Genomic DNA, 8,349 nt, shown 5'->3' on the forward strand with positions numbered 1-8,349 from the left:
CAGCATAAAAGCCTTCACTGCCAGTTTCCCCCAGACGTGAGTCCTCTAGAACTGTGAGCTAAAAAAACATGTACTAAGACAATAAAGGCTAACTCACTCCTGTCTGCTGTCACCTCAGCCGTACCCTGAAAGGAGATGCTTAGAGGTATGCAGATGGGCTTTTCCACCGAGCTGCCCAGAGAGCAGAAGCTACCCTCACAAAAGAGCAAGAATTCCCATCTCAAGGGCTGAGCTATGGCTCAGTGGGCAAGAGTCTTACTATGCAAGTATAAGGCCTGAGTTTTAGGCAGGTAGATCTCTGTGAGTTGGAGGCCAGCCTGGTCTAAACGTGAGTTCCAGGACAGTCAAGACTGTTACACAGAGAAACTCAATCTCAAAAATCTCAAAAAAAAAAAAAAAAAAAAAACTTAGTTCCAGTTCCAGAACCCATAAGAGAACTGGGTTAGCCATGAGTGCCTGTGACCCCAGCATTGACAGGAAACAAACATATCCCAGGGGCTTAGTAGGCAATCTAACCAAAAAGTGAAAAAAAAAGGCGTCAGGGTCAGTGGAAGACCTTGTCTCATCTCAAGTGAAAAAGAAGATGAAAAGGTGGGAAGTGATACAGGAAGATGCCCTACTTCCTCCTCTAGCCTCCACATGTGGACATATATCCCCAAGCACACATGCAACAACACCACACCACACACACACACACACAGAGAAAGAGAGAGAGAGAGAGAGAGAGAGAGAGAGAGAGAGAGAGAGAGAGAGAGAGAGAGAGAGAGAGAGAGAATCGGCCCCAGTCAGCTGATATGAAGCAGGATTAAGCAGAATTATCCTCTGTAGACCTGGTCTAAAATCTAGAGGACTCGCCTTTCAGAAGGGACGATACTCTTAGCAAAATAGAATCAAAGCATGAGAAGAAACTGGGACTTGGAAAGTGGAGAAAATTATAAAGCAAGGAAGGGGAGCAGACTTCTGCAGCAGACCTGGAAAGTGTCTGTCTGTCCCCTAGGAGCAGACCTCTGCAGCAGACCTGGAAGGTATCTGTCTGTCCTCTAGAGCAAACCTCTGCAGCAGACCCTGGGTGTCTGTTTGTCCCCTAGGAACAGAGCTCTGCAGCAGACCTGGAAGGTATCTCTCTGTCCTCTAGAGCAGACCTCTGCAGCAGACTCTGGGTGGGAGCCAACTCAGAAACAGGACCCAGAAAAGATGATTCCCCTGGTACAAGACCCAGCTGGAGCATCTCCAACCTTCTGACTTACAAGCTGTAAGTCAATATCGTTCTCCATGTTATTCTAGGGGGATTAGGTCCAGCATCCCTTATGGATCCAGCATCCCTTGTGGCTACCAAAACCCATGAATGCTCAACTCATTTATATAAAATTCTGTGCATTTTATAGTCTCTGTATACAGCCCCTCCCATACTTTAAATTGACTAAGTGACTTGAGACACCTGGTGCTATATCAATGCTATGTAAAGTCATTACAGTGCATAAATTAGGGAGTAATATCAAGAAAAAAGTCTCAACATGCTCAATACAGATGCAACTTTTTTCAAATATTTTTGATCCAAGGGTTGGCTACCTGAAATGGGTCACACATAGATGGGGAGGACTGGTATGAATAAGCCATTAGAGGCCACCGCTAAGTCCATGGCAATTTGTCGCACAGCAACAGCAGATGAACACAGGAGCTAACACTCAGAGCTTTGGCATTCCTTCTTTGAAAGGAAGTTACAAGTTTTGTTAATTCTACGAGTTCTCCCAACCCCACAAAGGGTCATATGCTTATCACCCCCATTTTACTGACAAGGAAACCAGTACCCAGACAGTTCTTAAGAATTTCTTCTAACTTACAGGTTCTGCCATTTCAGGGAGTTCTGGCCTCCATCGGGACCCAGGGTCATTGTCTCAACCCTTTACCTTTATAGTCTGAAGGGTGCTCACAATGGCCCCGGTGCTCCTGAACTTCTTCAAGGGCAGCAGGGAGCCTGAGGCCGAGGAAGGCTTTACTCAGTTGCTTGGGCATTCTTGCTGAAGCGCCACACACTGGGCGGCCTAACATTTGAACTTAATTTTGCTCAGCACTTGACAGAGAGTGGGTTCCCACCAGCAGGTCATGGACTGATCCCCAAGAGACCCACAGACTCCTCAGTTCCGTCTACACTGCCCCCATGCTTCCCTCAACTGCACCAAGGACCCCTGTACCGAGCCACCATGTCTTGTCCTGCATGTTAAGACATGCCCTTGCCCCCCAGAGTGACAACTATCACACACCATAATGAGCTCATCCCAGCAGAATTCCAAAGGAGAGCAATATTTAGCAGCTCAAGCAGGGCAAGGGCTAACATTAAACAGATTTCAAGGGTTATTTAAAGTTAATTGAGTTTAATCATATAATGGTTTTATAATTAGTCATGGTGCCCCTCTTGCTACATGGGTGGACCCACACTCTGAATAAAAAAGACTATAACCAGATGGGAAGGGACCTGGGCAGCCAGGGGAGTGAGGGTGACAGGACCAGGGAGGAAGAAACGGGGTGTCACTGATGCACCAGCAAGAACATGCTAGAACTCTGGGGAATATGGCTTCCCAGCACGGGTTCCTGCTCAGTCTCCTGGTGACCTCTGGTTCTTTGTCATCTGTGTCTGTGGTGTGTCCAGTATGTGTTCAGAAGCTTCTCAAGTGAGGTGTGGTAGTTTTAATGAGAAATGTCCCCCATAGGCTCAGATATTTGAACCCTTCATCCCCAATGGGTGGCGCTGTTTGTGGCATTGTGTTTTAGGGGGTACAGCTTCTCTGAGGGAAGTGCATCACTCAGGGTGGGCTTTGAGGGTTTAGAGTCTTGTTCCACTTCCAGTTCAATCTCTGCTGCCTGTGTTTGGGTGAAACCGCGAGCTCTCAGCTTCCTGTCTGCACACCTGCCGCATGCTGCCAAGCTCTCTGCTGTAATGGGATGGACTCGTATCCCTCTAGAACAGTGGTACTTAACCTTCCTAACACTGTGGTAATCCCCAACCATAAAATTGTTTTTGTTGATACTTTGTAATTTTGCTGCTGTTGTGAGTTCTAATGTGAATATCTGACATGCAGGATATGTGATGTAAATTCTAATGTAAATATCTGATATTCAGGATATCTGATATGTGACCCCCTAGGAAAGGGTCATTCAACCCCCAAGGGGGTCGCCACTCACAGGTTAGAACCGCTGCTCTAGAACCATAAGCCAAAATAAATTCTTACTTCTATAAGATGTAATTCTTACATCTATTTCCTTTTGTCATGGTATTTTTACCACAGCAAGAGAAGACTAACACATCAAGAGGAGGGAAAAGTATTTTACGGCCAGTGGGAGATCTGTGATGCTGTTAGTCCAAAACACTGTCTTAACCGAGTCCATCAACAGCCCAATCTACGAGGAAATAAGTAACAGTATTTGCCTATGAAATTTAACACTGTAAGGAATTAGAGGTTGGTGGCTTGTGGGTTCCACAGTATCTTACCCGAGCAGACTTGGGGTTCCAAATTTCATCTGCAGTGCACAGAATTTAGCTTCTTGGGAACTGAGGCCTCGGGTGATGGAATTAGATGGACTCAGCTTCTTTGTGAAGCTGGACTTCTCAGAGAGCCCGACCATCTGCATGGGAAAGGGAGAAAGGCTATGACAACATGCGATGCATTATCATGTGACTCCCAAAACATCCCTTAACATCAGGAACACAGGTACACCTTCATGGGATGTTTCCTATTGGCCACACTCCGTACTTCTGCTTCTCACAGCCACCTTCTGGGGACCACAAATGAGCAGAGAAACTCGGGGTGGTGTAGTCCTGTGCCCAAGGTCACACAGCCAGTGTTAGACTATGTGACTCCATGATCTAAGGGACAGTGTACCATGGAGCACTCTAGTGCACGTAGAAGAGGCATGATAAGAACATGAGGTGTGTTTCTACAGAAAGAGCCTCTCTCCGGAGGCCTCCCAGAAAGACAAGCCTGAGAGCATGAGGATTGCATGTTGAGATGACGTATTCAGGGACTGCATGACGACACTGATTCTTCTCTTTCCTTCTCAAGCCCTCTCTTCCCATAGTGGTCAAATTAATCAATGAAATAAATCAATGTCAAAATGCAGAAAACTACACACAAGGAACTTCTCTCAGACATCAAAGGAAAGCACTGTGCTTCCAGTTATTATAGTTTGGTTTGGTTTTGTGAGACAGCGTCTCACTATGTAGCCATGGCTGGCTGGAGATTAGGTTGGCCTCGAACTCACAGAGATCACCCTGTCTTTATCCCCAGATGCTGAGATTAAACATGTGTATCAACCCACATGGCTCCAGCTAGTTTTAAAACAAGGACAGTGTCTTCATTAGAGTCTCTATTGCTGTGAAGAGACATGATGACCATGGCATCTCTTATAAAGAAAAACATTTAATTGGGAGGCTTACAGTTCAGAGGTTTAGTCCATTATCCTCACGGTGGGACATGGCAGTGTTTAGGCAGGCATGGCGCTGGGATTAAAGGTGTGCACCACTATATCTGGCTCTAAACTTTTCTTAATTCCTTTTCACAATTTAGAAACTTAGCTGGATGGGCTCTTGCCCTGAGGTCACAACTCCCTTTATCCCATTTCTTAATCTTTTTATCTCCTTGAACACAGGACTTGGTTCCACTCCACTTCATGGTGCTTCTCTTTTCCTCAGCTTGTCCTTTTCATGATAAATCTCTACACGCATGAACACTAGTAACCACACGGCGGAATCCATACCAGGTTGCTTTGAGATTTCCTCTGCCCATGGAATTAATCCCAAGCTCTTCACTTTAGCCTCAGGCACGGTCTTCGAACAAGGGCAAAAAGCAGCCACGTTCTCCACCAAAATATCACAAGAACGATCTCTAGGCCACATATTACCTCTTGATCCATACACCCACAGTTCAACAAATCACATTCAGCACCATGGTCTTCCGTGCTCTTGCTAGAATGGCCCATTAAATAGCACTTAAAGCATTCTACTGCTTTTCTAATCCACAGTCCTAGGGTCCATATTTCTTCAAACAAATGTCTCCAAGGACTGGACTCTAGACTCCATAGCATTTTGTTGGTTTGTTTTGTTTTGTTTTTGAGACAGGATTTCAAGTGGCCCAGGCTGGCCTCTAGCTTGCTACATAGCTGAGAATGACCTTGACCTCCTGATCTACTGCTTCTTCCTTCCCAGTGCTGGGGTTACAGATGCACTCTTCCAGGGCCTTGCCACACTTGGCTTATGCAGTGCTGGGTGTGGAGAACAGGGCTTTATGTAAGCTGAGAAAACACTACCTGTGGAGCTACATCCAGTCCTCAAGAAGTCACAGACTTAACCACTTTAGCTGGGGTTCCCCTGGAGGTCCAGCAGCAGTATCCCATGAAACAGATGGGCAGCATCATCAATTTAGATAAAATACAAGTTTTCTGATTGGGCCCAAGTGAGTTACAGTTACCCAGGACTTAGCTTAGGGAAATGCGGAAATGCGATGAGCAGGCTTCCCAAGTATTCCAAGAGCCACTGTAAGGCCTATGATAGTGGTTTTTCCTAACTCAACACTGAGCCAGACCCCAGATGAACAAAGAAAGAAACCAGCATGTATCGTGCAGTACCTTTTGCCAGAAGAGGTCAGTTCATCAGTGGAACTTCCGTAAGTCTGTCTAGACAAAGACAGCCTGCTCCACACATGGCCCTCCAGCAGCCTTCACTACTTTAAGGGTGTTTCTGAATGCTCCATTCTAAGCACTACTTGAAGACTGATGAGGTCAAGGCCATGGTCCCCGGACCTCCTCACAACCCTCTGTCTTCAAGGCCCCCTGCAGCTACAGAGCCCTTGCCTCCTCTTGTCCCTGCCTCCCTGCTTGCCCCATGGCTGTTTAAGAACTGAGAGGAAGAGTGAAGTGTAACTTTTTTTATCATTCCAGGGAGTTTTTGCACACCCTTGGGGTGCAGGAGCACCGTTGGAATTCAGGGTGCCTCACAAAACACTCGCAGACCAGAGGAAACAGTGGTCAACTCAACAGGATTTCTGCATTCAAGGCCACCTTTCCTGTAGGTTAGTATTATTGATCACCCGCACCTGCAGGCCTGACAGGTAATCAATAGACCCTCTGACCCAGATATGTGACTTGGCCCGTCGGGGCTCTAAAAACAAGAAGGGAACATGGCAAGTCTGGCTCGTGGTTTTCATACACGAGAATTACATTTTTTTTTTATCCCCCAGAGCTGTAAAGTCGTTTCTCCTCAAATTGCCGCAGCCATCTTAGCCGCCTGCAATCAGAGAGTCCTTTTTCACTTTCTCCTGCTCGATAGACAGTCCTGCAACCGATCCCAAGCTATTACAAGCAAGTGACAGGCCCAACTGGGGAGAAATCTGTCCGTGCCCCCAAAAGAGCTAGGATTCTATCTCACTGTGTCTTCAGAAGAGGGATCTTAGCCTTCTTGGTGAGAGCTGTGGGGAGAGATGGCTGGGTAAGGGTGTCAGGGATGTGAGGGGTCAGGGGACAGGAGCCAATGTGGCATCTGTCAGGGATGGGGAAGGGATATGTCAGCCACTGACACGAGCACCTTCAGAAACAGAAAGCTGAGTTTAATGACATTGACCTTCCGTCCTCTTTCTTCATCCCTCTCCTGTGAATCTCGAAGCAGACTTGACCAGGCACAGTTAAAAGAAAAACCTGGAAACTGCACCCCAAGTTGGGTTCCAGTCTTGGTCCCAATAACAAAGTGAGTTTAGGAAAACCACTTTACCTCTTGTGTCTTTCTGTTTTATCACATGAAAATCGAGAATAGAATATAGTCTAGCGCATGGTGCTAAAATCATAGTGAGAGATAAGGCTTCCTTAGGCTGGGTACGGAGCTGCTACTCTGCAAGGTGTGGTTATTGCTGATATTAGCCAATTCCAATTCTAAACCAAGAAGCTATGCCAAGGTCATTCTGAGCTATCAGATGCTGACTTCTGCTTCCTTCTTCCCAAACTTGGAACAAATTCCAACCTTTCAGGGAGCCAACTGTGGAAATTCCCTCCAAAGACTGTGAGATGATAAAAGAGAAAATGGAAAGACCTCACCTCTGTGCAAGGGAAGCTAGGATAAGTACTAAGTTTCCCAAAATGCCAACACCACCTACCGGGATACCCAGGTTGTGCTGCAGTAACAAGCTGCTCCAAACATCTCTGTGAGTTAAAAATCACAATACATGCTAGGCCTGATAGCACATAGCTGTCTGTAATGCTCACCATGCAAGAAGATGAGACAGGAGGAGCAAGGCCTGCCTTGACAACTTAGTGATTCCCTGTGTCCATATACATAGCCTTTACACGTCACCTAGGGGCCTCTGCTCAAAGATCTGGGTTCTAACAATGACTGCCTTACGTGATGCTGGAACACCCAGTGTCAAGAACAGATTCCGGAGGGTTTCACACTCACAATGAAATGTGTCCAGTCCCTGGGTGGCTTAATCCATGCATAGTCATTGGTCTGAGCTAATCAGTTGACACCAGCGAACTGCAAGGGGACCAAGGAGTGCAATGCCACCCTGCAACCAGAGAGAAGGCAAGAATCCCTAGTAGGTGGCACTAATGATCACTACTGTGGCTGTTTGTCTTATTACTGTGACACACTTCTGATGAAAGCCCACTTAAGGGCAGAAGGGCTTGTGCTGGCTCACAGCTCTAGGGTGCAGTCCACCATAGCCAGGAAGTAACAGAAGCAGAAGGTTGAGTAGACCACTCACATTGTGCCTACAATTAGAACCAGGAAGTGATGGCTCCTTGGAGGGTTCCTGGAAAGCTGCAGGCCACACTAGAAGACCAGACAGAGAAGCTGGATTCTGATGTCACTGAAGGAGAGGTGTTCACTAATCGGGAGCAAAGGTGAAAGGCAAGAGGAGCCCTGCTTCTTTCTCCCCTGCACCTCTTCTGTTTGGGCCACTGCCAGAAGGGTCTACCCACCCGGGGAAGGGCTTCACCGTCATTCAGTTAATATATGCAGAAAGTTAACTCACAGTCCCACCCAGAGGGAGTGTCTTTCAGTTGAGCCCAACACAATCAAATTAACAACTGAGATTGACCGACTCAATCACCAAATACCATAAACCAAGGAGAGTGCTAGTGGGCTCCGTACAAACCAGCTGTGTCCATAATCACAATGCAGAGCTGAGCATCACCTGTTGGAGGCACCAGGTCCCACAGCTGTTCAGACCCAAAGAAATCACACAGAGGTCTATATTAATTATATATAACTAATTGGCCCATTAGCTCAGGCTTCTTATTAACTCTTATAACTTATATTAGCCCATTATTCTAGTATATGTTAGCCACATGGCTCAGTCCCTTTTTCAG

The sequence above is a fragment of the Chionomys nivalis genome, chromosome 23 (genome assembly GCF_950005125.1).
Source record: "Chionomys nivalis chromosome 23, mChiNiv1.1, whole genome shotgun sequence".
In the NCBI taxonomy this organism is placed as follows: Eukaryota; Metazoa; Chordata; class Mammalia; order Rodentia; family Cricetidae; genus Chionomys; species Chionomys nivalis.